The sequence below is a fragment of the Lygodium microphyllum genome, chromosome 17 (assembly GCF_053477565.2).
Source record: "Lygodium microphyllum isolate KBCC chromosome 17, Lygodium_microphyllum_v1.1.10, whole genome shotgun sequence".
Taxonomy (NCBI): domain Eukaryota; kingdom Viridiplantae; phylum Streptophyta; class Polypodiopsida; order Schizaeales; family Lygodiaceae; genus Lygodium; species Lygodium microphyllum.
Genome location: NC_141151.1, coordinates 98,489,575 through 98,517,242, shown reverse-complemented (window position 1 = coordinate 98,517,242; position 27,668 = coordinate 98,489,575). Strand labels below are relative to the sequence as shown.

Sequence of the window (27,668 nt, the reverse complement as noted above, 5' to 3'; positions counted from 1 at the left end):
TTTGCAAAATCTATATCTTGCTGCAAAAATGGTTTTTTGAGAAACGACCCACTAATTTTGACCAATTCGATGTGGTCTACAACATTGTAGAAGAAAGTGTTTTCAAATTCCTCAGATTTTGAGATATTCAGCATAGACCTATGCAGACTGGCTATTTACTATAGTAAACAGTAGGTGATTCCAAGGCGCTGGTGGCTTTTATCCTAACAATGTATATGCCCTTATTATCATGCATTTGAGCATGATATTGGAATGTTAAATGCTCAGTTTTGGAGCTTATTTGCAGGCTGGAAACAGTGAACTGGTTATTGCCCTGAATTTGGAAACAATATACCTACATAGTTGAAGTATCTGTGATGCTTATTTGCTACTGAGAAACGCTTGGATCATACCACTTGAGTGGTAGATGCTTTTTGGGATATTGTGAGTGATGAAAGTCCAAATTTTGGACTGATTTTTTGCTGGTTATACCATGGTATTGACTGGTTATTATATACACGAAGGATACCTATCATCTTCACTTGACATACATGCAATATATTCTGACCGGTTGGACATGTATCAACTCCTACATAGAGTGGCAACTGAATGAGATGTTTTGAGGCCATTTTGATGTGTGAATGCTCTTGTTTTAACAGAGAAAATACTGTTGGTTATAGCAGTGGAATGGCTGTATTTGGTACTGCTACTTGCATACTGTACAAACATTAATACTTGTATGGACATAGTTTGTTGCTCAGACGTTTTGCCACTACCATAGAATGTTTTGAATTGATTTGAGCTTGGTTTATGCTCAGTTGACTATGTTTTTTCATTGTTGGAATATAGTTTATAGCAAGAAGGTTGTCAAGAAAGCTATCGTGAATTGCAAGAAACTATCATGAATAGCAGCAAACTGGTCCTGAACTGGAGGAAAAGGAGTCAGATACTTACAGGTTGTATACATCACTGAATACCTAAGCTACAACTATGGCAAATGCTCAAGGCACTAACAATATCACTCAAATTGTGGGAGAAAAGCTGGACAAAAAAAAAATTGTTTTATGGAAGTTCTATTTGAAGAATTTTTTGGTTAGCAAAGGTTATTGGGGCTTATATAGAGGTGATGAGGCTGAACCTGAAATGTATGAAAGGAATCTGACAAATCATCAGAAAAGGTTATTGGGGCTTATGTAGAGGTGATGAGGATGAACCTGAAATGCATGAAAGGAATCTGACAAATCATCAAAAAAGGGTCATAAGCTATGGACTGAGAGAGCGTGCAAGGTGTTACATTGGTTTTCCTTATGTATATCAGATGCTATGGTTATACAGATTACTGGATGCAGTAAAGGATGCATGGGACATACTCATGAAGAATTATGGAAATGTAACACATGCAAGACAAATTTAGCTAAATCAACAGTTCAATAACATGTCTAGGAATGGCAGAAGCATTCAGGCCTACACTACAGAGATCAAGAACATAGCGGATCAGCTTGCCACCATTGGATCTTCAATGTTTGAGGATGATATGATTGCAATGACATTGAATGGACTTGGCAAAGAGTATAAAGCATTTGATACATCCATTTCTGTGAGAGATGAATCCCCTGATTGGGATGAACTAATTGCTCTGCTATTGCATGAGGAAGTTAAGCTTGGGTTGAATACATGTTCTAGTATGTCTTAAAACAAAGACACTGTTCTTTACTCTAGCTAGAGTGGCAGAGGCGATAGAGGCCGTGGCTCTTTTTGAGGTCAAGGAGATACTCGAAATACTTATGGATAGCATTAGCTAAATGCATGGCATGGCACAAATACACAAGTCCAGCGTGGTGGCTTTAGAGGCAGGGGGAGATCACCCCATGGTAGAGGTGGTGGATTTGGTTCATGGCAGTCAAATGATTAGTCAAACAGAGATAAGGACTGATGTCATTACTGCAGCAGATATGGACACATTGCAAAGGAATGTTACAAGAATTAGGGAGATATGAAGGCAAAGGGCAAACAACATGGGCACTTTGCATCTTCTAAAGGTGCTCATGATGAGCAGGTTGAGAGATTGTTTGCCATATGCAGCATGTGTCTAAAAATGCATCTAGGCAGAACAGAGATGAGAGATGGTACATTGATTCAGGGGCTTCAAATCATATGATACCCCATGGAGAATGGTTTGATGAGATGGTTGCAGGTTCACATGGTTATGTGTGTACTAGGAATGACACTCAACATGAAATTCAACACACAGGAATTGTTATTTTGTTGATGTTCCTGATGGCAAGAAAAAGAGACTGCATGGTGTACTACATGTACCTACAATAACCAAGAATATTTTGTCAGTTGGATAGATGGCAGAACAAAATCTACAGGTGGGATTTAATAGAGATGGATGCTTTGTTGAAGAATATGGTAATGGCTACAAGTTGATTGCTAGAGGCCAAAGAGATGGCAGAATGTTCACTCTTGATGCGTCAATTTCAGAATTGAAAGCAGCCATGTTTGCACATGATGATGGTGCTATCCCAAATGTTGAGATATGGCATAAGCAGATTGGCCATGTGAATGTAAAAAAGATGAAATCTATGCACGAGAAGGAGATTGTGCTTGGACTGCCTAAGTTCAAGTATCATGACTTTGGACATGCATGTGATGCATGTCAGTTTGGAAAGTAAGCACTGTTTCCATTTATGAGACATGTATAGAATAGCTCATGACCCTTGCAGTTGGTACATTCGAATGTATGGGTTCTGTCCCAAATGCTTCGTTTGGTGGTGCTTGTTACTATGTATCCTTCATTGATGATTTCAGCCAAGTATACTTGGCTTTACACACTAAAATATAAGGATGATGTGTTTGATGCATTCAAGGACTTCAAGAAGCATGCTGAAAATGAGTTGAGTAGTAAAATTTCATGTCTTAGATCAGACGGAGGTGGAGAATATGTCTCTAATTACTTTGACAGGTACCTTGCTAAACATGGGATCAAAAGACAGTTAACTTGCAGCTATACACCGTAGCAAAATGGTGTAGTAGAGGAAAAATAAGGTATTGATGGAATCGGCAAATGCTATGCTGAATGAGAAGAGTTCGCCAAATGGTTATTGGGCTGAAGTAGTAGTGACTGTTGTTTATGTGTTGAATAGAACCCCTATAGCAGGGATTCATGATGTAACTCCATATGAGAAGTTCTATGTTGTTTTTGATGAGCTGGCATTGTGTTATGGTAATCCTATTGCAGTGGCTACTGATGGGTCAACTAGCACTAGTAATGTTGAAAATACACCTATAGTGAGTACATCTATGAGTGGTCTTATAGGTGATGGGTCATCTACAATAAGTGCTTGGTTAGGATACTTATAGAGTTGTACTCCTATGTCCACTGACATGGATATGTCAGTGAGGGGGAGATTTGATAAGGGAAAAGAAAAGATGCTTGAGGATGTGACAGGTCCACTTACAGCAGGTTATGAGTCAGTGAGGGGGAGATTGGATAAGGGAAAAGAAAAGATACTTGAGGATGTGACAGGTCCACTTACAGAAAGTTATGAGTCATCTAACAACAACAGTTTGGATAGTGAGTTGGGCATTCCATCTATTATGACACCTGGAGCAAGGTAGAGTCGTTATGTACCGCCTCATGAGAGGCAAGCTTAGAGTGAGCCACAGTTACAGAGATCTGAGAGAGTCAGAAAACCATTTGATAGGTTTACATACACTGGATATTTAGCCCACCATTATGCATATATTGCTAGTGTGATAGGTTACAAAGAACCTACAAAGTTTGATGATGCAATTAGAAATGATAACTGGTGTGCTGCCATGGATGAGAGTGAGACATGGGAATTGGTTGAGTTGCCTAAACGAAAAGTCCCCATTGGCTGCAAATGGGCGTACAAGTGCAAGTCAGATGGTTCGTTAGAACACTATAAGGCCAGGCTGGTTGCAAAAGGGTATGCACAACAATATGGCCTTGACTATGAGGAGACTTTCAGCCTAGTGGCTAAAATGGCAACAATCAGAACTGTCATTGCTTTGGCAGCATGAAAAGGCTGGAAATAATGGCAAATGGATGTCAAGAATTCTTTCTTGAACGGTGATTTGGTTGAGTAAGTATATGGAGCAGCCAGAAGGCTATGTTCACCCGGACTTTCCTACACATGTATGTAAGCTGAAAAAGGCTTTATATGGACTGAAATAGGCACCTAGAGCATGGAATGCTCAAATCAACAGTTATTTACAACAACATGGATTTAGATTGGGTGATGTAGATCAGAGTCTATTTACGAAGAAGACAGATCATGGATATGTGTTTCTAGTGGTTTATGTAGATGATCTCATAATCACTAGAGATGATGAAGAGGTTGTTGCTAAAATTAAATCATTTTTATAGGCTCAATTCAGAGTCAAAGACCTTGGTGAACTAAAGTGTTTTCTTGGGATTGAGGTAGTCTCTACGTCTCAAGTTATATGGCTACTACAGAAGTAGTATGCTCATGACATGTTATAGAAGTATGATATGGCTGAATGCAAGCCTATGGAGACACCTCTTGATTAGAATGTCAAGCTACAGATTGATGTTGGAAATGACATAGAGAATGTGATGATGTATTGACAGATGGTGGGCATCTTGATATACTTGACTATTACCCTTCCTGACTTATATTATACAATGGGGCTGATTAGTCAGTTCATGCAGAAGCCTTGCAAACCACATTTAGATGCAGTCAGGAGGATCATGAGATATGTAAAGGGTACTACACATTATGGGTTGTTTTATGCATATGGAAAATGCCTTGACTTGATAGGGTTTACTAATGCTGATTGGGATGGTTGTGCCTATGACAAGAGGTCAACCAGTGATTATGCATTTGGATTGGGCAGCAGTATGATCAGTTTTGGCAGAGTAAGAAACATCTTACTATTGCATTGTCTAGTACAGAAGCTGAGTACAAGGGAGTTGCCTTAGCGGCTTGCGAAGCAGTTTGGTTGATGAAACTACTGAAAGACTTGGGAATACAACTGAAAATCAGAGTGAGATTGCATTGTGATAACCTCAGCAGTGTTATGTTGGCTAGCAATCCTATCCTAATGCTAGGTCCAAACATATTGAGGTTCACTACCATTTCATTAGAGAAATGGTTCTTACAAGGTAGACTGACTTGATTCATGTGAAGACTGACCAGGTAGCAGATATATTTATTAAGTCTTTTGGTAAAGAAAAGTTCATATATTTCAAACAGCTACTTGGAGTTTATCACATGGTTTGAGCTTGAGGGGTAGTGTTAGAATATCAAGCTCTCGTTACTCTTCAGTCAATCTATCTTTATGTGTGTGACTGACATTCGTTGGATACAACTCTACACATGCATGACATTCAATAAGTCAATGTAGTAACTGACTTAACCACAATTAGTCTTGGTTAGTCATACCTATGTGTGTAAGTCTCTTTCAGTTAGTATGATGGAAGAATAATGGAAGAAGAACAACAATGAGCTAAGGCTCATCTTCTAATCCACTCTGTCTCTCTCCCTCTCTTCCAACACTCTCTAGCTTCATTCTCAAGAAATATATCCTTGCTTTCTATCTCCTCCTTTTCTTCGAACTCCTTGATCCTACTTTCTAGCTCCTTATTCTTAAATTCTAACTATTTTCCTTTGTCCACTAATTGCACTACAACTCTATTTGGTGTTGTCTAGATTATATTATTAGACTTTCATGATTCTCTATGACATCATCTAACTTTGTGTGCAATTAATTTCTAGCTTTGATGGCTTGTGCTTTTTCTCTTCTTAGCTCCTCAATCACAAAGATTCTCTTGGGCAACATTCCCCTCTTCTATCATCACCAATTGTTATTGTTCTTATTGGTTGTTGGAATCATCTGTGTGTTGTTGTCCTCTCTAAGAGGTGGCCTTTTCAACAACCCTCTCCTTCTTCAACTCTTGCATATAATCTTGGAGGTGTTGTTGAGTCAACACTTCTTTTTCTTTTCTTAGCTCCTCACAAAGATTATCTAGGGCAACATGGCTCTTTTCTATCACCACCAACTGTCATTATTGTTCTTACTGGTCCCTAGAATCATTGGTGTATTGTCCTCCTCTCCTCGAGGTGGCCTTTTTAGTAGCCCTCTCCTTTATCTCTAGAATACTATCTTGGAAGGCTTGTAGAGCTACCACAACATCTGTGAGAATTAAGCTGTGTTCAACTACCTTATTCTTATACTTTCATGAGCTCTTATGCTCTTTGGTCAAATTCTGATTCAAACTCTATCATCTATTCTACTTCTCTATAATGCATGCCCTATAAGAGGGATTCCTTGATCCCCAATTTGAGGTTATATTGATTATTTTTTTCAAATTGTTGTTCTCTTTAGTAGGTTCTCAAGGGACTCACTTAATATCCTATCCCTATCTTCTCTACTTGAACTTTGCATCTTTCTTTCTCATGTGCACATGCATGTGCATAGATTAAAAATTCACATAATCACTCAACATGAGGTCAAAATGAACATTTTATTGATAGTTTGCAATTCTTGTTAATGTTTTAAAATTGATACCTTTTGACTTATAGAAAATAATGGTAGTTAGAAAAATCAAGTTTATGTAGTTATTAATGTTCATTAATGCTTTATCATCACATAAAGTTTTTGAGTGACCATGTAGATGTTTAATCCGTGCTCATCTCTATCTTCATATTCCCAATCTCCTTCTCCAACCCTTTTTTTCTTATCTCCTAGATTCCCTATCTCATATTTGGGGTTCTCCTTGTCTCTTTCCCTAATCTCTTTCTTGGTCTCTTTCTTAATCTCTCTCAACTTATTAGCATTTTTATGTTCATGTATGATGCCATATTGTTGTGAATATGACACTTCATTTATATTTGCTAGTCTTGGAGGATTTTGCTATTTTTACACATATATTTGTGAGTGATACCCTCAAGGTCCTCTTCTTCATCCAAGTTAGTGATAGTGGAAACCTTGAACCTAAAATGCCTAGGATCAATTGGATTTGCATTAACTTTTTTTTAAAAGCCCTAGGGGATGTTACTAGTAGTTGGCATTTTCATAGGTTGTTTTAGGGGTGATTCATATCTTGGGTGTCTTAGGGGGAGTGATATCTCTTCACAAGGCTATTGTGAGATTTCTACTTCCCTCTGTCTCTCTAAGGTGTGCAGTTATACATTTCTAATTCAACTAATCACACAAACTTGGTAGGGCCCCAATACTTGAGTTTTTGCTTATGGCCTTTAAGTGAATATATAAGAACTCAATAGCCTTTGTCAAAGCTTTGTTTTTTAATAAGTTTGTCCAACCATGCTTTTGTGGTAGTCTTTCTCAAGTACTGATGTATGTGGCTAGTATCTTAGTTCCCATAAGGCATCCTAACTTAGATAGATAGTTTGACTAAGCCTTTCTTTCTTCCTAGTGTTACTACACATAGGCTAGGAATAAGGAAATCGATGGACATGATGGCATCTCTACCATAGGCCAATGAGAGAAAATTTTAAGGCCAAAATTCAAATGCAAAAGTGTCTGGAGACCTATAAAAGAAGCGTTTTTGGTGAAAAACAAAATGATCATGGATCAAGGAGCTAGAGTTTTATCAAATGCATTTCAACACTAATAATCCAATGCAAGTGTCCATTCATTGATTGGAGTCCATTTGACCCCCCCCCCCCCCCCCCCATTAAGGGCCGAAAGGTTTGGTGTTATAAAGTAGCCACTTGATTCAAAAGTTGATAATAGTGTCCAAGAGTCCGGAGATGCACTTTTTGTGATTTTGGACAATTTTAGATGGATCTACAATGCATTTGTGGATGAAAATGAATTTTGTAGGCTCCAAAGTGGTTCATGGTGCAAAGCGATCAAGGCACAAGGGACAAAGCATTTTGAAGTTTGAGACGGAGTGAAGTGACAAGTTAAGTCTACAATTAATGAAGAAGCATTTAGCCATCACTTGGGCATTAATTCCATGCTCTTGGGGTAGAATTTAAGGCCGCAAGTCCTTAATTTATGTGGAATGTGGAGTGGGCAGCTAAGGAGGCCACAAAAACCATGTGAGTATACGCAATTTGAAGGGGCACTTATGGTAGGTCTCAAAGGGTGCTTTTTCTTGATATATCTAGCTATTTGAAAGAGAGAAAGAAGGGAAAAAGGTGGGAAAATTTTTAAAATGCCATCATGTTGGATTTTTTTATGATTGTTGCATGCGAGATCTTCATCATTTCTCACGTATGATGAATAAAATGAAGCCTCCTTGTCATCCTCTATATGAGATGATGCAAATTTTGTGGCTTCATATGAAGAATAAAGAATGCTAGTTTTTTTTATTTCTCTCTCCTCCCTCAAAATAGTTTTTCTCTCTCCTTCCTTTTCTCTTGCATAATGGCTATTCTTATAAGAGAAGGGAGATAGGTGAAAGAGAGGAAGAAGTGAGAGGTATGTGAAGGCTATAGTTTTTGGTATATTGCTAGAGTATTTTGGAGTGCCACCAAGTTTCTTAGCATTTATCTTAGGCATAAGTGGCCTTGGAATCCACACGACACCTCATTCATATTACGACGTGTAAGTGGTTTTCGGGTAAGTTCATTAATTTTCATAGTAAATAAATTGAAATTGAAAATCTACTTTAGAGAGTAAAAAAGGGTTATGAGTACTTAATTTTTAACACTTCACATTTGCTATTTGTTATTTTTTTAATTTCTATTAAATAAATATATTAATATATATATAAATTTAAAAATTGAAAAAATAATTTAAAATACTAATAAATAGTGAAATAATAAAAATATACATGGTAATTATAAAATATAATTATATTTCATGTATAAAATTAAAATTTATAAAAACGAGTAATTTTTTGTCTAAATAAGGTGTTTTAGTAGCATAGGAGTGGTCCTAGTGTCATTCATGGTGTGCTAAAGGAATCCATGTGTAAAAAATTAAAAAATAATTGTTAAAAATAATGATTTTATGTTGCACTTCATGAGTAGGATGGTCATGTGTTATTTATGTTTCCAAAGATAGTATGAGATGGGAGGACTCAGTGTCTTTGGGGTGTGTTTAGTAATGCATCATGATGCTAGTAGAAGGAAAGCATGAAAAGATTGGTTTTACACTTCACATTGGTTTGATTTCTTAGTTAAGTTGCTTGAGCACAAAATGCCATACACTTTGCATATACAATCTAAATACGATATCTGAATATAAATTCCTGGATGCATTGCAATTGTATGTCTAAGTGACGACCAACATTGAGAGTGTAATATTCCTTTGCTATAGGATAATATGATATCTTGGGAAATGGACTAAGTGAGAAATGTATACAATCTCCCAGATTGTTACTTTTATATTATAAGATGACTCTCTTAAGCTTGTAATCTATGTTTAAGATAGCATATCTTGGGGCCAATCCTCGAGGTATAGAAGAGCCATAGGAGCCACAACATTTTGCTAGGGGAAGCTCTTTGTATATGTGAATCGAGGTGTTGATCATCAATATGTTTAGGTACTTTCTTTGTTGGAGTTGGAATGGGCAAATTTGTCAGAGTACGGATTGATACAAGTGCATGATTTATTTAAACCAGTGTATAGCTTCCAGACGCTTCTAATTGTGAGGGATGTAAGGGTGGCTTGGTGAGCATAGGAGCCGAATTAGAGCCCTAGATCCAATTTTGGGCCTATTTAGGTCCCTACAGTCAACTTGAAGGGGTTTGACCCATAGTAGTCTTACACATAATTCAATAAACTCATAGCAATGCCATGAGTTTGTTGATCCAATTAGCTTATGATGTGGACATAGCCTTAATTAGCACATTTATTATTGTTGAGCCAAACTCACCCATAGTTGGGATTTTGGATAGAATTCTACTATTTTAGAAGTTGCAACTCACTTTGACAACAATCTCTCACCTGATCTCTCAACACTCCACTCTAATTAGCCAAGTATCCTTCTCCAAACCAAGAAAGTAAGGACACAAGATTAGTGTCGAGGTATAGTGAATTCACCAACTTATCTTCTTGTGTTGTAGTTAAAAAGCTTGAAGGCTCAAATCTAGCTCCACGACCCAAGAAACATGATCCAATGCCATTGCTCCTTTGCATCCACCACCAAGTATACCGACAAGTCAAGAAGCTAGTAGAAAAGAAGAAGAAAGCCAAGCAAATGACGAAGAGCTTCCCCTTTCCTTTGTCCCTCACTCAACCCCTCACTCAACACACCTCTCACTCACTCTCCCTAATTCACTCTCAAAAATGAAAACAAGATAATAGAATAGAATAAGAGAATGGAAAGCTTCAATGATAGCACCAATAGAGCTTCCTAATAGCATGGATGCATCAAAAGGGCAATTACAATTGAGACGTCCTACCCTTTTATAGACACAAATTAGGGTTAGGGTGAGGTCACCTCTCTAGGATGGCACACCATTTTAGGATTTGGGTTTGTATCCCACTTTGCATTTTATAGTTTGTGCCCCTATGAATCAGGGTTTACACCCCTTTTGTGTTTTAGGGTTTCTACCACTGTGAACTAGGATTTGCACCTCTTTTGGGCATCCTACTCACTTTGTGGGTTCTAGGTTGGTCAATCCTCATAGCATGCTTGTACCTTAGTCCAAATAGATCAAGCCTATGATAATATAATCACATATACATGTGTGCAATCCATACAAGACTTGAGGGTGCAACAAATACAACTATGCAATGTGCACAGGAATGAGCCTTGCACTCACAAAATACATCCATGATAATGTAGTGTCCATGAGTACAATAATAATATACAAGTACCCAAAATAATACAATGAGTCTCCATAAAATTATAATCGTTCGAAGAAATAGTAGCTGGCACACTTGCACTTTGACTATGCTTTGACCTTCTTTGACCTTAGTCTTCATAAAATACTATTAACACTAGCCCCCTCCTAGATGACTGCTAGCCCCATGGCACTCATGTCAAAGGTAGACATGGAATGCTTGGAAGAGTCCATGAAGAAGTAGTCCTAATAGAGAGAAATGAGGGCTATTGATGAATAACTATGGATGATGAGAGTGATATACCTACTAATGTGAAGAGTTGGTATTGAAGAAGATGATACTCCAGTAGATGTTGTAGATGATGGCCAAAAAGACATGGTAACTATTGGAAGATGATGTCTACATGAAGAATCATTGATAACATAGTAGAAGAAGAGAAAGGAAACATGGAAGCGTGAGGATGTAAAGGCCGCCGATATTGATGGGTCATTAGTCCTTCAAATGATGGCTAGTCATATAATCCAACTTGTGCTCTCCCTAAGGGGTGTGTCTAGTTACTTGTGTAGTGACTCATGCATGTGTAGGTGAAATTGGGAGATGGGTTCATGTAAGCGCAAAGTGTTTTTCCCACACTTGAGGACTCAAAACCATGAATAGGTTATGGTGCAAATATTATGTGAGTGCATGTGCATATATAGTTTAATACATAGTTAGAAGACTACTCCATGGATTATTCTCTTGATGAGGGCTAACAAAGGAATCTTACACTGGTGAAGATGGGAGAAAGTATTGTTATTGCTAAGGAAAAATATAGTTTTGGAGAGAAAAAGGTGGATTCTAATCCATAATATCTTGAAGTACATGGTTCTCCCTGTGGAATCAACACAAGGGGAGTGGGTGAAATTGGTCTTTTTTTATGTGAAGTAGCATTTTCTTCTTGCGTAGAATGAGAAAAGTGCAAATGACTTAGGGAGACACGTTTAACCAATCAATGCACCTAACTTGAGGATTCCTAGGTGGGGTGAAATGTGAGTGCACCTAACTAATCATGGAGCTATTTCTCTATTTTCTTTTATTTTTCTTTTCTCTTTTTTCCTTTTTCTTTTTTCTTTTTTTGAATAAAATTTATCTCTTATTTCTCTTCCTTTTTTTTCCAATCTTTCCCTAGCTCAAAGCATGGAGTTGTATACTAGAGTGTATCCATGAAGATTATAGATTGAGCCGAGAACTATGAAGCACAATGCCTTGCTATTGTTGAAGAACATGCATGTGTTGAAGATTTGTGTGTTTGTTGTTGAAGCAATTTGCAACTCTTCCTGTAGAAGTAGATGACTATTGAAAGTGGAAGTTAAAGGATGTTGTGGATGAAAAAATAATTTGGATGTCAATATCAATGGCACTCAGATGTCTTTGTCTTTGTGAGAGTCTTTCAGATGATCCGGTTGCCATGATGTTGCCATATCTTGAAATCTTCAAAGAGAGATTCTACTATTGGTGATGATGTTGGCTTGAAATGTGAAGTGCATTGCATTATTATATCACCTATAATTTTCTTACATTTTCTTGGTAAAATCTTGAGAATACCATGTACTGGATATAATCTCTCTCTCTCACACACACACACACACACACACACACACACACACACACACACACACACACACACACACACACACACACACACACACACACACACACACACACACACACACACACACACACACACACACACACACACACACACACACACACACACACACACACACACACACACACACACACACACACACACACACACACACACACACACACACACACACACACACACACACACACACACACACACACATAGCATTTGACCAGTGTACGTGAGGAAAAGTTGTGATCTTATACCTTGATCTTACTCTCACAAAAGATGTAGCATTGTTTCAAAAGTCAAAGGGTCTTTGGCTCTTGTGAGTGCAACATAAGAAAATATATACAAGGAAAAAAAGGTTAGATACACAAGGGGGTAGTATTTTGTAGTTTTGTAGTTTTTGGAATCCATCAATCATAGAAATGTGGATTGTACTCTTAACTTAAAAAAAGCGCCCAAGTCAGTCAATTTTGTAGCTAGTCCAAAAATGTAGTAATCAGATCGCCAAGTAAGGATGGTCCTACAAAGCGACTGAAAATGTGCAAACCCTCTTCAATTATAATCTTATCAAACAATGGGTGGTATTTCCAATAATTTGGCAAAGCCCAGATGTCGAGCCAAGATGATAGAATGCAAAGTAACTAGTCTCATAGCAACTTAGATTGTATTGAAGAGTACTGACTATACGACGCTAGTCAACCGTTGTCATAAGACAACTGCCATCACAAGTATTGTCATGCCAATGAGAAAACCATTTCTACAAGAATGGACTTAAGGAATTGTTATTCTACTCAAGCTCCATCAAGTGTTGATTGGTCTTTAAGTTTGGTCACAGAAGCATAAGAGAGAATAAGTTGGCATGATTGTAATTGCTTCTATCCATTTGAAAGAAACTTGTATCATCTCATCATCAATAAGGCCCAAATCGATCATTGCAAAAAGCTTGACATAAGTAGTGAATATCACATCAAATTGGAGTAGACATTCTGGCTCAAAGGAATTGAATTTCTTAGCCAAAATAAATAGCCATGGTGTCAAGAAGTTGATAAACAAGTAAAGGCTAGAGACAAGAAGGAGGGTCACGTTTAGTAAGGATGATTTGGAGTTAACTTTGAGTAGCCTCCTATGGAGCATCTTGGGATTTAGCTAGCTCAACTTGGTTAAATTGGTGGTGTGGATTAGTAGGGATGTTAGTACCTATGGCCTTAGGATTTGGAATTTCAAGCACACTACTTTTAGCCATTGTGTCAGTGTCAATAGAAATTTGATCTACATTACTCTGCTTCACATCATGGGATGAAGAGTCATTCTGTGTGGTATTAGAAGCAAATGAAAGACTATGTGTTGCCTCATTCAACCTTGGGATAAACTAATCTAATAATTGGGATTGTACTATAACAAAACATGGCCATTAAGAAGTTGTGGGTTATGTGTAAGGTAGAAAATATATCTAATGACATCAATCATCATGTTTATTTTTCCCAATTAACTTCCAATGTGTATCTCTTCTTCTAAAAAGGGTTTGTCACATAATGGATCTAGCTTAGCAAGTTTATAAATGTTGACACTATGGACAGTCACAAGCACTCTCAAAGATGTAGGTATTATATATGTTGGATCATGCATGAAAGTCAAGAGTAATTTTCTTTGCTAAAAAATAGTCATTAGATGGATGCTATACCTTGCAATTGAACCTTGACTAGAATACCATTTCCTTTCAAACTCACTTTGTCCTTTTGGTTTCTTTGCTATAATGCAATATCTACTTTGCTTGCAATGCACTACTGAAGGTGGAACACAGGAATCAAGTGATGCTTCTCTTGCTCCGACTTGGTCATTTTCTTCATGGCTCCTCCCACGACCACTAGATAACACAAAAAAATTTGTGATTACCATGTCAGAGGCATTTCTAAGAGCTAATCATCCTCAATAGTCTAAATTCCAATGTCAGTATGAAAATGTGCATGAGTGAGTGAAGTCAATAGTAATTCATCCAGTTACTTAGAACTCGTAATCTTGGATTGATTCCTTTGTTGCCCCATATTTTCTAAAGCCTCCATGAGCGATTTCTTGATTGGGATTAAATGCACTAGAGCTTTTGGCTGTGAAGAACAATATTTGTGGATCATGGGATTCATTGTGCTCTTTGGGCTAGAGTTCGTCTTTTGTTGTGACTTTGAAGTACTAGAGGCTTGGTCTTTAGTTGAATTGATAGGTTTGGTTGTAGCTAAGGGTTGGGACTATGTAGCTTCCACCTTAGAATTGGAAGTAATAATTTCTAAGGCAGTGGATTGGTCAATCTTTTTAGTCAAAGATGACTGCATATTAGGATCTGCGGAGGACCAATTGAAAGTAGTCTTGTGGTCTTGGAATTTCTAGGTTTCTTTTTAACAACACTCATGGAGGGAGATTGTTGATCTTTTGATGTTTTCTTAGCTATCCCTTGTGGATCCTTTTTAATGGATTGAGCAATTGTACTAGGTTGTTGTTGTTGTTGGATATTCTATTTTGGCTTGGATGACAAATATTCTTGGTTGTTGGGAGTCATTAGCTATTTTGAAGGACTAGCAACTTCTATGGATTAGTGCTTGTCAACACTAGAGGGATCTATATTCACCTTCCTTGGACTTTATATTTCAACATGAGTAGCATCACTAGGTATACTGTTGTGTCCCTTTTTGACTTAATGACTGCTTAGCATTGCTAGTTCCTCTTGTGGATTAGTAACTGCTTCATGCTATTGCACTTCCAAAATTGTGAATATGGGCGCCCATCTTAGGAACTAGTTGCTTGGTCACTAGCTTGAAAGTGTGTATCTTTGCAAGTCTATTGGTCATTGAGCTAGAGCTACATTTAGGTCTCTTTCTATTTCTCTTGGACCTTGATGGACCTTGGCCAATGGTCAGTGGAGGTGGGCTTACAAGTGGTTTTGGCAACCAAATCCAACAAATTTTCACATAAAATCCTTGACCACGCAACAAGGTTTTGGGAACCCATTGCAGTGTCCTGATGCTGTGTGTCAATCACTACAAACTTGAGGGTGGAATTTTTTTCCAAGAATTTGAACATATTAGTCAGTTCATTAGGAATTTATTTTCCATTGTGTATCTTTTTGTTTGCATGATGCACGAGAACAACTGCTTAGGCTAGGCTCAATCTCTTCAGTGCATTCATAAACTTTTGTGTGGAAGTATTGTTTGAATGATTGCATTACATGGATTTTAATTTACAAATTGCATGAATGATTGGGCACAAAATTCTCTTCCAAAGCATATTTTTTGTTAGGGCATGATGCATTGAAAAATAAGTTCATATGAAGGAATCTGTTTTGAAGACTCAAGGACCAAAGGAAAAGGTCGTAATGTTGATCCTTCACTTTGGACTTTCCCCATTTGACTTGATCAACTGTGCGCACTGATCAAAATCCTGAATTGCCTTGGATCAAACCAAACCCTGTCTTCCCAATTTGGATGCATCACAACAAATTGCACCATGATTGAATTGGAGACTTACAATTACAAGGTGGAGTATATTACATCAATGGGGTTAATTTACAATATGAACACCTAATGGCTAACATGGGAGGATATATATCTACAACATTGGTCATGTCATGATAGACTAGACCAATCTGGGGACTTTGCAAGCCATCCTTTGGTATATTTGGACCACAGCAGACTACAAAATATCAAGATGAAAGTCCCATGTATCAAATTCAATGCAAATCCATAAGCCCTCTCATCTATGGAATTTATTTACGCCATAAAGGACTGAAATAATGTGACAGTGGCTATGTGTCCATTCTTCATGACCTGAAAGATTCCAAAACATCATGACAAACCATATATGTATTGTGCAAAAAGCAGACAGTGCTAATCCAGTACACTTGGAATCCTAACCTCAAGAGCAATATTGCGATAACTATATACAAATGTGGGCCCAAAAGGGTTGCTGACAGAACCCTGTGTTTGAATAGCCGCATGGCCACCATCTCCTAGGAGCTCCTGTATTTATTTCTTGTTAGCAAGAGTCGAGACTAAGTATGTTAATGATATTCTGAATCAAGATTTTGGTATTATGATGCTACTGGCTGAACCACAATGACTTGACAAAAAGCTCACAGCACAGAAGATAAATAACCCATCTGTGTAAATATGAATGAGCAAGTCAATATCATAGACTTATCAGCTACATGACTAGAAGTGATCATCTAATTAGTTATTCTTTCCACCTGGAAACTTGGCTTATTGCCTTCCGTACAATACCAAATATCGTTTTGCTCTTTAAGGAAATACCTTCACTTGATTCCATTTTGTTTCTGGCAGTATAGTACTTGAGACCCGAGCCTCCCCATCATCAGCTGCACAAGGGACACAAATAAGCTATTGATCACACAAGCTAAGGCCTTGGCAGAATTCCAAAAAATGCTGTGCAGTAGTACTGATTCCAAAATATGTGATGCAGCCGAATAATACAATGATCTTGAGGCACTATCAGCAAATGAGACATCAAGCAATACTAAATCCTTACAAGGACAATGAATCTTAAAATTGCACTTAATGTAGCAGTTGAAATCTGTATGGCCAGGAAAGTTTGTGTGCAGCACAAACTTTTTTATACCGTTCGTCTGCAAAACAAAGTTCACACAGGTGATCTCCATTATGAACTTTTGTGAAAGGAAACAGAGGAGAACGTGTCGTACATGACAATTATGACAGCACCTACCCATCAAACAAAATGCCAATTCCTCGTGAGAAGTAATTGTAGAAGTAGTCCCCACATAGGGTTGTCCTTGGTTTAGAATCTGATGATGCAGAATGTATCACCATAGGATCTACCTGAAACCATTTCAATTCATACACACAAATGATGTTCAGTCTCTTTCCAAGTTTCCCTTCAACATTTATGAAAGCTCAAATCAAGAAAATGAACTTTGATCCAGGTTTCAATGAACAAGCTTGCACATACTTGTTTTTTGTGGATCCCACATGGTCGACCAAGCTCTGCCCAGACATCCTGCAATAATAAAATGAAAGCTCAGAGTAACCACAAAATAATAAAAGGTAATCTGCCACTCATATCATGGACATTTAAGTGGAGTGTTGCTACATCCAACACTTGCATTCTTTGTGGAGATGGTGGAGACTTGCTATGTTGTGACCATTGCCCCTCTACCTATTACACATCCTGTTTACAAATACAAGATATTCTAAAAGGAGATTGGTTTTGGCCAAAATGTTAATGTTATTATTGCAATACTAGCCAGGATAAAACAAGCACTACAAATAGCATGTTGTTGTGTGTTCAATGTGAGCATCGATATCATGTATCTTGCTTGCACAATAAACAACTTGCCACATTGTAAAAAGATATATTCGGTATTGACAAAGCTTATCGGGATTACACATACCTTGGACAATGGCCTCTCTTGGTATCTATTGAGATGTGAGGAGAGAGACTGGTCTTTTTGAGGATGTGGATTTTCTAGCTGATTACCACTACAATCTTGCTGTTGCACTTTGTGTAATGGAAGAGTGTTTTATACCCATGGATAATGGTAGATGTGGCTTTATTGATAAGGCAGTCAAAGTGGTAGAATGATCATGTACTCTTATCCTAATGTATGGCAAAAGCGGAGGTGATGTTAAAGCATCATCATTGGTGTCATTCAGAGGTGAAAAAAATTGAATGCTTTTTATAAGTTTTTTGGAGGCGACAAGGTTGACATAATCATTGACGTCAAAGGATGTCTTGTGGAAAAGCCATGAGCTTTAATGTGCAACCGCGTTAAGATGGTGCTATTGATGGAGTTTTTTTCAGTTTAAAAGGCAAGTGCCAAGCAGATGCCATTAACCAGGATCATAAAAGCTTTGTGGTGGACGGAAAAATGTCAAGTTGATTGAAACAATCGTTTCTCTATGGCGTGAGGACATTGCGCCATCTTCTTCAGCCTCTACTCCTCTTCGTACTTCTGGCCCATAATTGCCATCTTGCGAGCTGTTGATCTTTGGTGTTGCTTTGGAGGATGCCACCTCCTTTTTCTCTACTTGTTTATATTCGCCATCAGCCCTATAACTACTACTACTTCCAAGGGGCGGAGACCTTCCTACCTACCTATCAACCTACAGTCATGATGATAGTGATGAGGGAGAAGATGATGACAATGGTGAAGAAGACCCGGTCTTTTGTGCAGTCGCCCTACTGGCTGTAATTTCCATCCTGGGCTTTAGCCACCAAGCATCAATCAACAATCTGGGCTAAGACGAAGGCTAATATAGTCACCCATTATGGCTTATATCGCTCATAATCATGAACATGGAGACCAAGCTCAACATCTCGCCCTATGTCTTCTCTGCTCGACATCACCATCGCCATCAATGTCTTTTTTCTTATAATCGCTTTGATCAAAGAAGCTTAATTTTGCTGAAGTATGCTCGTTGGCATGTCCAATCTAACTATTGGGGCGTTGGCAGCATTGTATCTATTTATCTGAATGGAATCCCTTTCAAGAATGTGGCTTCCTAGAGTAACGGACCTGTTGGAATCTCAACCATTGTACCTTATTTATCTAGTCTTGATCCAATTTCAAGTGATATATCTATCATTCCATATTGATCTCTGACTGTCAGTGAGTCTCCACTAGGCACCTCTGAAAACAGTGATATTGAAACCCCTTCATGTGCGAGGATCACATTATCTAAATAAATGCATGATGTCCACTGATACACAAAGGATTCAAGTTTTGTAGCAGGAGTTCTATTTTCAAAACACCCCGAAATAAAAGACATGCCTAAGGACCATAATTTTTAGTTCTATAGAATGACTGTATAAGATATATTTCTTATCGATTGATTAGGTCATGCCAAGGCTATACCTGTGGAAGATTATTTGTATCTTAACCTCAAGGCTTACCTATATGCTAGTGTCTCTATACCAAAGAATTATGTCTATATTTTACACTATCATAATCCCAAACAAAGAAAAGAGCTTTGGTGACTCTTGAAGAAATTATCGGCCACATTAAGCCAATAAAATGTTAGATCTTATCTGGAGCACACTAACTTGTATATCTATCTAACATTACATGTTTTGAAGTCAAATGAACAAGTCGGCACATCTCTAATTCAAGTGCAATGAATAGTGTAAGTGATGGAACCTAAAATGGTCCGCACTAGCTATGGCACTAGCCGAACCTCATACACACAATAGACAACCCTACCACACGGCCTCGCGGGCCAGGAGCGTCTGTAATACATTGATGTATACTAGATAGACTTAATTATGTGTTTGTAGTTGAGACGTATTCCAACGTTTACCTTCCTTTCTCCTCAGAGGGAGATCCCATAACATATAGGCATAGTGCCTCGTAACACAAACATAAGGAAGCTCCCCTCTCGGCTGATTGCCGTGGCTCCACTGCGAATCTCCTACACCTCAGGGATTGGCCCCAAGATGTATCACTCCAACATATAAAACATAACGCACAAATCCACACTTTTCTTGTTTTATATGATCCAGGAATATATAGACCCTCACCAAACAGTCCCAAAGAAAGCGTACAACTATCCTATAGCAAAGGCTCATTTCCACTCTACGTATAAGTCATATCCTAGTAGGACAATTGCTATGCGATCCAGGACTAATACCATGTCATGCATCATGCATAGTGCATATGATCCTAGTGCCCAAAAAATATTCATCAAATCAGCACTTTGTGATGTGGAAAAGCAGTCCTTTCATGATTTTCATTAAACGTATACTTTGATATATGGAGACTAGCACCGATTTCTCGTGTTACTAGCCCCTACAACTGGAATATCACAATTCTAAATGAAATGCACAATCAAATATCTCAAAAATTCACACCCTCTCAGCCCTCTTAATCTCTTAACATCACCCTTTCCCTCTAACGTTTAGGTTATGATGTGTTGCATATGTGTATGGTTTTATTTTGTATCTATTTTTTGCATAAAACAAAAAAACCATGAACTATGACATATAAAAAAATTCAACCTGAAGTCAAAATTCATGTCTTAGCTTTATTATACATCCATAACCACGAATCATAATTTTCTAGATTTTTATAACGCGAAAATCCTATTTTTTCTCCTTTTTAGCTATTTTTCTCTATTTATGTGTGCATAAAATATATTATTTTCTGAATTATAATCAGTGACTAATTATAAAAGCTGAAAGATGTTTTGTCTCAGAATTTTATCCCACGCACATCTCTTTTTCCCACCCAAAACCAATCAAACCTTCATTTTTACACTAAAAAGGCGCTTTTTGGGCTCTCACTTAATTATTGTGACTATTTATTATTATGGATCTGCATTTCTTTTATGCATAGATCTCAATCATAATGCAAAAAATATCCAAACAAATTTTTGTTCCATATGAATTTCATTTCAACCATCAAACATAAAAAAGAAGCAAATTTCCTTTGTAAAAATGATGCATACCGCTTACTTGTGTATTGCGTATCCCCTCAGCCTCCTCTTCATCTTGGAGCAATCCGGTTCATACCAGACAAGCATGCGTCATCGCATTCTCATCTTGATTCTTGCCATGTGAAGCACCATTTGGAGGAGAAAGATGGAGGAGAGAGAAATACTGAAACTGGTTCTTCAAGTCTAGGTAGTCATTGCTCGCACAAAGATTGATGATGGAGAGTGAAGAAAGAGTGTATCATCCTGGTATGATCAATTTATACGGTTACATTGAGGTGCCATGACCGCCTCTCCCTCTCCCTCCTGAAAACGTCGTCTGCATCCATGGCGCCAACATTTTTTTTTTCGTCCGTAAGAAATGCCCCCCCCCCCCTCGGTGAAATTTTTTGGTGGAGACCCCAAGGGTCATACTCCCTTGGCCTCCAAGTCCTCTTACATTGACTTTCCTTTGATTCTCCGCCTTGGGGACTACCATTTTCGTGTCCGGCCTTTGTTTAATGCTCTGGAAAATTCTAGCTGATCCACTCGAAGTTCCCCCACTAACAACCACTTCCAAAAGGCTCATTCGTCATCCTGAGGAATTATTAAAATTTCCCAACCGTGGCTCGATGGGTCTTTAAAGCACTTTTGGAGCATGTCGACTGCTTGCCGCTTAAAATTGTACTGAATTGTAGAGCTATTGCCTTCAATGAAGTCTATTTTTCTCTTGAAATTTGGATTTTTTGTCTATTTTTAAGCACTTCTCAGAGTCAAAAATCACCGTCCCCACACCACTGCCAGCCACTTCCAAAAGGCTCATCCGTCATCCCGAGGAATTATTAAAATTTCCCAACCATGGCTTGATGGGTCTTTGAAGCACTTTTGGAGCCCGTTGGTGGTTGCTTGCCCCTTAAAATCGTACTGATTGCAGTTGCCACCTTTGACAAAGTCTATTTTCTCTTAAAATTTAGAATTTTTAGCTATTTTTAAGCACTTCTCGGAGTAAAAAATCATCACTCATTGGCGACCACGGGATAGGGCGACTCATCCCATTGAATCCCACGAACAGATCTGCACATAAACACAACCACAAAGAGCATCAAGCTGATACAAAATAGATACATAACAAAACACATCACAACTCTCACCCTACCCCCTGACAAAACCAAGGTAGGAAATCCATGAGGAGTAGTCCTAACATAATCTGACAAAAAGCCTAAAGTTAGTCACTAACCAATTGCTCCAACACGACCAAGCTAAAAAGAAATATCATAGAGGTCATCCTACGTGGTGGTTTGAACTACCTTCCAAACTAAGGACAACTCAACCAGGAGCTCCTCCTAGGCAAGGACTCCTATAGCCTGATCAAAAAGTAGTATCGGTTTTTGGCACATCTTTCGTTAGGTTTTCATACTTGGGCATGCAAAAATGAGGGAGCTGAGCGTAGTGACCCATGGAGAACAAGGCATCGGCCTCAGGTCCTGTCTCAATACCCAAGAACCTACCAAGCCCTCGCAAGGTGGCACGTAATCCTTTTCTAACACTCACTTTTATTTTCGCTCCAACCTTCTATTCTTATTTTCAGCTAGATGCCACCCCTAGGAAGACAAGGCATTGGCCCCGGGTCTTGTCTTATCCCTAGGATCCTAGCCTTCACAAGGTGATGGACAACTGCACAAGGATTTTTTTTTCTTTCTTTTACTATTTTTATAGGGGTTAGACCTTTATACAGACCTCTCTATATTCATATATTTTCTTTCGGATATTTAGGGTTTTTTCTTTTGGTTATTTTTAGTAGGCTTCTCTAACTGCCCCACACTAACACGACCTCCTAGAACAACCGCCTAGTAGGTCAGCAGAACAGGGTCATCAGAATGCCCATTGTCGTGTTGCTGCGCATCCGAGGTGTGGAATCCACCAAAAAGTTTATGTGTGTGACATTCGTGTTTTGTGTATACCTAGTCGTTGTGTTTGCATTTTGTTCTGCATGTGGCTTGCGTGTTTGTGTGTGTATGAACCCTAGCTTTCCCGTAAGTGTGTTTCCAGTTATCCTCTCAAACCCGTGTGTGTTATGGGACATCATTCCATTGTAAATAATATTATTTGTGTGCATTTATCTCTGTGTGTGTGTGAATGAATGCTTGTGTGTGTGTGAGTATCAAAAATATTGAAAAAACCGATGCCAAGGAAGATTGCTGAAGTTGTCAAAGTGGTACAAGAAATCCCGGATCTAAGATAAGAAGAAATACAAGAATGCCCTACAAGTGGACGACTAGGGGCTGCTGCAATCGAAATGGCCCAGGCCTCAAAGAAAGACCAAAAGTGTGGATGCTTTGAAAAAGCTGCTAGGCTTGAACATGATGATGTGAACAAAAGCAGGGCACGTTTTTGAGATAGAACGGCGATAGTAGATAATGAAAAACAGAGAGCAATGCTTTAAAAAGCTAAGTGCTCTTTCCACCCATTGTCAATGGGATCAACGACAAGATCAAAAGGGGCTTACTGGGCTAAATCGGGGGCCATGCCTTCCCACAATACTTTTTTGGAGGTTAGCTGAAGAACTGGTCCATCGAGCAGAGAAAGCTGGATATAGAGCAATTGTTCTTACTGTTGAGACCCCTAGATTAGGGCACAGAGAACCAAATATAAGGAACAAGTTTGTCTTGCTGCCTGGTGGAATCATGAAGAATGTAGAATCTTTTCTTGCTATCCCTGTAGAAGAGGTTTATAAATAAAGGAGGACAGCAATCGGTCTGGAAGAACAGCACACTTTCTTTGAGGATCGTGGATTGATAATAGCTCTCGTAGCTATGGATTAGGAAGGGGAAGGAGAACTACCTTCTGAGCTTGTTGCCCACTTCGCTAAACAGCATCACTTGCAAGTTTGAAGGCCCTGATGTAATCCAGATTAGACAAAGATTTGATATGGCATGCTGCAACCATTCCGATTAAGATGATGGGGAGCATATCAAATTCACGATGTTGATCAGCAACATATGCAGATTAGACTGAATCCATCGTTGATCGAGGATGATCTGCACAGTGAGATCTGAATAACCATACGTTAGTTGCTATAGTCTTTTGATGTGAAACGGAACAAGGTTCAAACCAGATGCTAAGGGAGATAATAGGATCTCACCTATAGACATCTGGAGTATGGAAGAACAGAAATTTTGACATGGGGGGGGGAGGAGCACAATCGAGAAAAAGCATCATGACACCATGTGATCCAATCAGGATCCCTTAAATTACTACTCCCAAGATCGGGAAGACTTAGCTCTAAATCTACTACTGAGTAAAATGAGGGAGACCAGATGGCCGGGTCGTTAACTAGCAGCAAACTAGCGAGCTAAGTTGAACTCGAGTGGACTTTAGTCTACATGGTACAAACATTGCAGGGAATATCATCAATTGACGCTTCAACTCCTTCGTAGCTCTGAATGTGTTGCATCAAGCTCTCGCTCCAGTCGACGTGTACATATGAAGACATGACAGAGTGAATTGTAGATACTTACCTTTCCCAAATATACTTTGGAAGGACAATGCTGTTAGACCTGTGTATGCTGTTTCTCAAATAAGCCTAGAGGGGCCGCTCAGATGATGCTTGGATTTTAAATCATTGATTTGGAGAAGGAGTTTATGGGTGGCCTAAGCCCAGAGACCGCTTGGGTTTCTTCTTCTTGTACCTTGTATTAGTTATTGGTAGAAATAAAACAAAGTCTTGGCATCATTTTCTCGTCTTGCTTATTTACTTGATTGATCTTCTATCTTGAAATTCGTCAAGATCCTCTGTGGACACGACTTTGTTTTCAAAAACCCTTCGACACTGTCTAAAACAGGTCTTCCAATACCTGATAATGCCGGTACATGACGTAAAAACTACTCAGACCTCCCCCAAACATATAGAACCTAAACCTAGGACTTCATGCCTTGATTTCCGGTCCCCAACAAACAAAAAAAAGCACATGTGCATACACATGTATCATTATTTACTTAAGGGAAAAAGACTCAAAAAGGGAACGAAACCACTTGGAATGGCCACAAGAAGCTCCTCCGCAGCAAAGGCTCCCTCCAACAACTTCATCAACCTATATGGTGCAATCACTAAAACACAGCAAAGCATTAACCATACCTACACCAAACAGACATAGGGCCCTCTTGGCCTAAAGAAATAGCACATTTTACTACAAACAAAGTGGCCCTCTTGGCCTAAAGAAATCAAACAAGACACTACAAAACTAACTGGCCTTCTTGGCCTAAGGAAATCAAACATTAAAACCCTAAAGCAAGTGGCCCTCTTGGTCTAAAGAAATCAAGCAAATCAGCTCATAAAGATCCCTCCTTGGAAGAAGGTAGATATATGAAAATACGCTCTATTCCAATGGGAAAAACAGGGCTCTTAGCTCTAAACTAAATGCATCAAGTTGTGACCCATACCTCCTGCATATATAGCAAGAGGCGTACGCATAACATGTCGTCTGATCAACCTATGGGTCCAAGATAGTAGTGGTAGATGGGTCTCATCACCTCTTCGCATTAGCCATATCAACCATCGCCTACCATATAACATGTGGTTTGATAACATTCCCCACAAACGACCAGGTCAACAACATCCAGAATAGGACCACAGTTGAAGAAGAGGTCCTCCTCATAAGAAAAATTGGCTAATGAATCCGCAATTGATTCCAATAATGTGGGATCAACTGAAGAGAGATGCTCTCAAATTCAGCAACAAGTAGGGTTATATCAGTTCGATGATACATGCGAAGGATAGGATTCTAGACTGTGTATGTCCCATTTAGTTGATTTACGATCAGTTGGGAATCCCCTTTTACTAACAACCATCGAATACCACCTTTCTTGGCAATATTTAGTCCCATAATCAAAGCTTATACTCTGCCATGTTATTAGTGAATCCTATCTCGAGATAAGTACTTAATTTCATTGTAACTCTACGTCGGGGATCTCAGAAAACTACTCCAACACTCCCTTTTTTATTAGGGCCTCGGGATGCTCCATCAAAGTATAATGGGTTTACACAGCCAGCCATCAAGAACTCCCCTATTTGTAATGATGATAATCAAAATTCAGTATATTTAGAGGGTGAACTGATGGCTCCATCCCACCTTCTTCATTAAAATCAACAGGGATGCTTGTCAAGATTTGTAAACAGTGATGGCAAAAAACTTTAATCTCCCACACAAAGGTACTGTCTTCTTGCTCAATCACTTTGTATCCTTTGCTCCACTAGATAAGTTTCCCCTAATGATATCTTTGCTCTAAATATGGGTGCTCCAAATAAGGGATTAACTGTCCCATCAACCAGTTTAAACTCTCTTGTAGGTCTCAAATCAACCCCAGCATGGACCTACAATGCATTTAGCTCGTTAGCATACTAAAAAATAATAAGGTTTAATCTTATTAAGATTAACCTTATGTTTAAATTCCACTCCTTATAGATCAGCTAGTAAGACCGTGGACTTATTTCTACCTATCCTAACTATCTTGTTAGGGCCATCCCATCTAGGTTCTAGCTTCCCTGGAAATAGCTCCCTATGCACATCGTAATACATAACTAACTATCCTTTTTTAAAGGTATACCTCTTCGCTTTTAGATCATGCAACCGCTTCATCCGATGCTTAGCCACTTCCTAGTGCAACAAACTCTAAAAATTTAAGCTCATCCAAGTGGGCTATAGTTGTAAAACGCTCGAATAGAGCATCTTCCTCACCCAAAGAATGATTGATTGCAAATCTTATGGTCGGCAACTCAATTTCCAAGGGCAAGACACACTCCTCCCCATAAACTAATTTAAATGGGGTGTGGCCAGTGGCTTGTTTAAATGTCATGTTATACGCCCATACTGCCACATACAATTTGGTATCCCAGTCCCAATTCCTTTCAGAGACTATCTTAGACAGGATACCCACAAGCTGCTTATTGGTACTTTCAGCTTGTCCATTGGCTTTCGGATTATAGGGGGTCGTCTTATTATGCTTGATCTTTCATGCTTCAGTCAGGCTTTTAATCACCTTTTTTAAAAAATAGATTCCACAGTCCGATACTATTTCCTTTGGCGGACCGAAACAGCAAATGATCTGCTCAAGTAGGAAACTAGAAGTATCTTTTGCATTGTCCTTCCTCGTCACTCGTGCTTTTGACCACTTTGTAAAGTAATTGTTGAGATATCGAGCTCCACTCGTGATACGCCAGGGTGACCGTTGCCACCTTAGTTATTTGAGTTTGGTTTGAGACCCATATATAGGGTTCTTCTATTTCTTTGTATGGGAGTTCTTTTGGCTTACACAACTAAGAAGAGAAAAACTGTTTTCAGCCTCCACCCTTGTGTATATTCTCCCATTGTGCAAGCAAGAAAGCTACAAGTGAGACTCCTTCCTTCTCTCCCACAATCTTGACATGGTATCAGAGCCTTGTTCGTGGTAAGGAGCTCAAGAAAGCAAGCCAAGCTCGCGGTGTTCTGGTAAGAGGAGCAGTGTTGCTTTCATTTTCTGTTTTGGGAGCAGATCTCTACAGGTAGCACAGCCGAAAATTGCAAGAGTGCATTGTCTCAGGTTGAGCGCCTTCGCGGTGAAGCAAGAGGGCAGTATATGCTGCGGGATAGGGCTTTAGCCCCTGGCGACCCTGTTTTTTTGATTTGAGGCCATTTCGGGACTTGTTTTGGAGGCGGAAGTTTTCTGCACGCACTCAAGAAAAAGCCCTGTTTTATGCTGTGCGATCACTGTTCTACAGGTCGGTGAAAAGTTACCACAGATATTGCATCGTATGCTCGTGTGTAGAGACATTGGGAGTTACAGAATCATCCTTGGTTCCTGTATATGCAAAATCGTCACTAGGAAGTGACTGTGTG

The 27,668-nt window shown here is 38.8% G+C and overlaps 2 pseudogenes across 1 annotated transcript; one reads left to right on the top strand and one right to left on the bottom strand.

Annotated features, from left to right (window-relative positions):
* Positions 1-16,069: 16,069 nt before the first annotated feature.
* On the bottom strand, positions 16,070-18,502 carry LOC148022179 (PHAF1 protein At3g51130-like; annotated as a pseudogene). The gene is made up of 7 exons (XR_015694329.1): positions 18,497-18,502; positions 17,339-17,386; positions 17,092-17,208; positions 16,901-16,997; positions 16,666-16,730; positions 16,270-16,374; positions 16,070-16,182 (listed from the first exon to the last, which is right to left on the bottom strand). The product of XR_015694329.1 is annotated as a PHAF1 protein At3g51130-like (transcript).
* A 183-nt stretch (positions 18,503-18,685) lies between these two features.
* On the top strand, positions 18,686-19,366 carry LOC148022178 (uncharacterized; annotated as a pseudogene).
* The last annotated feature ends 8,302 nt before the right edge of the window (positions 19,367-27,668 follow it).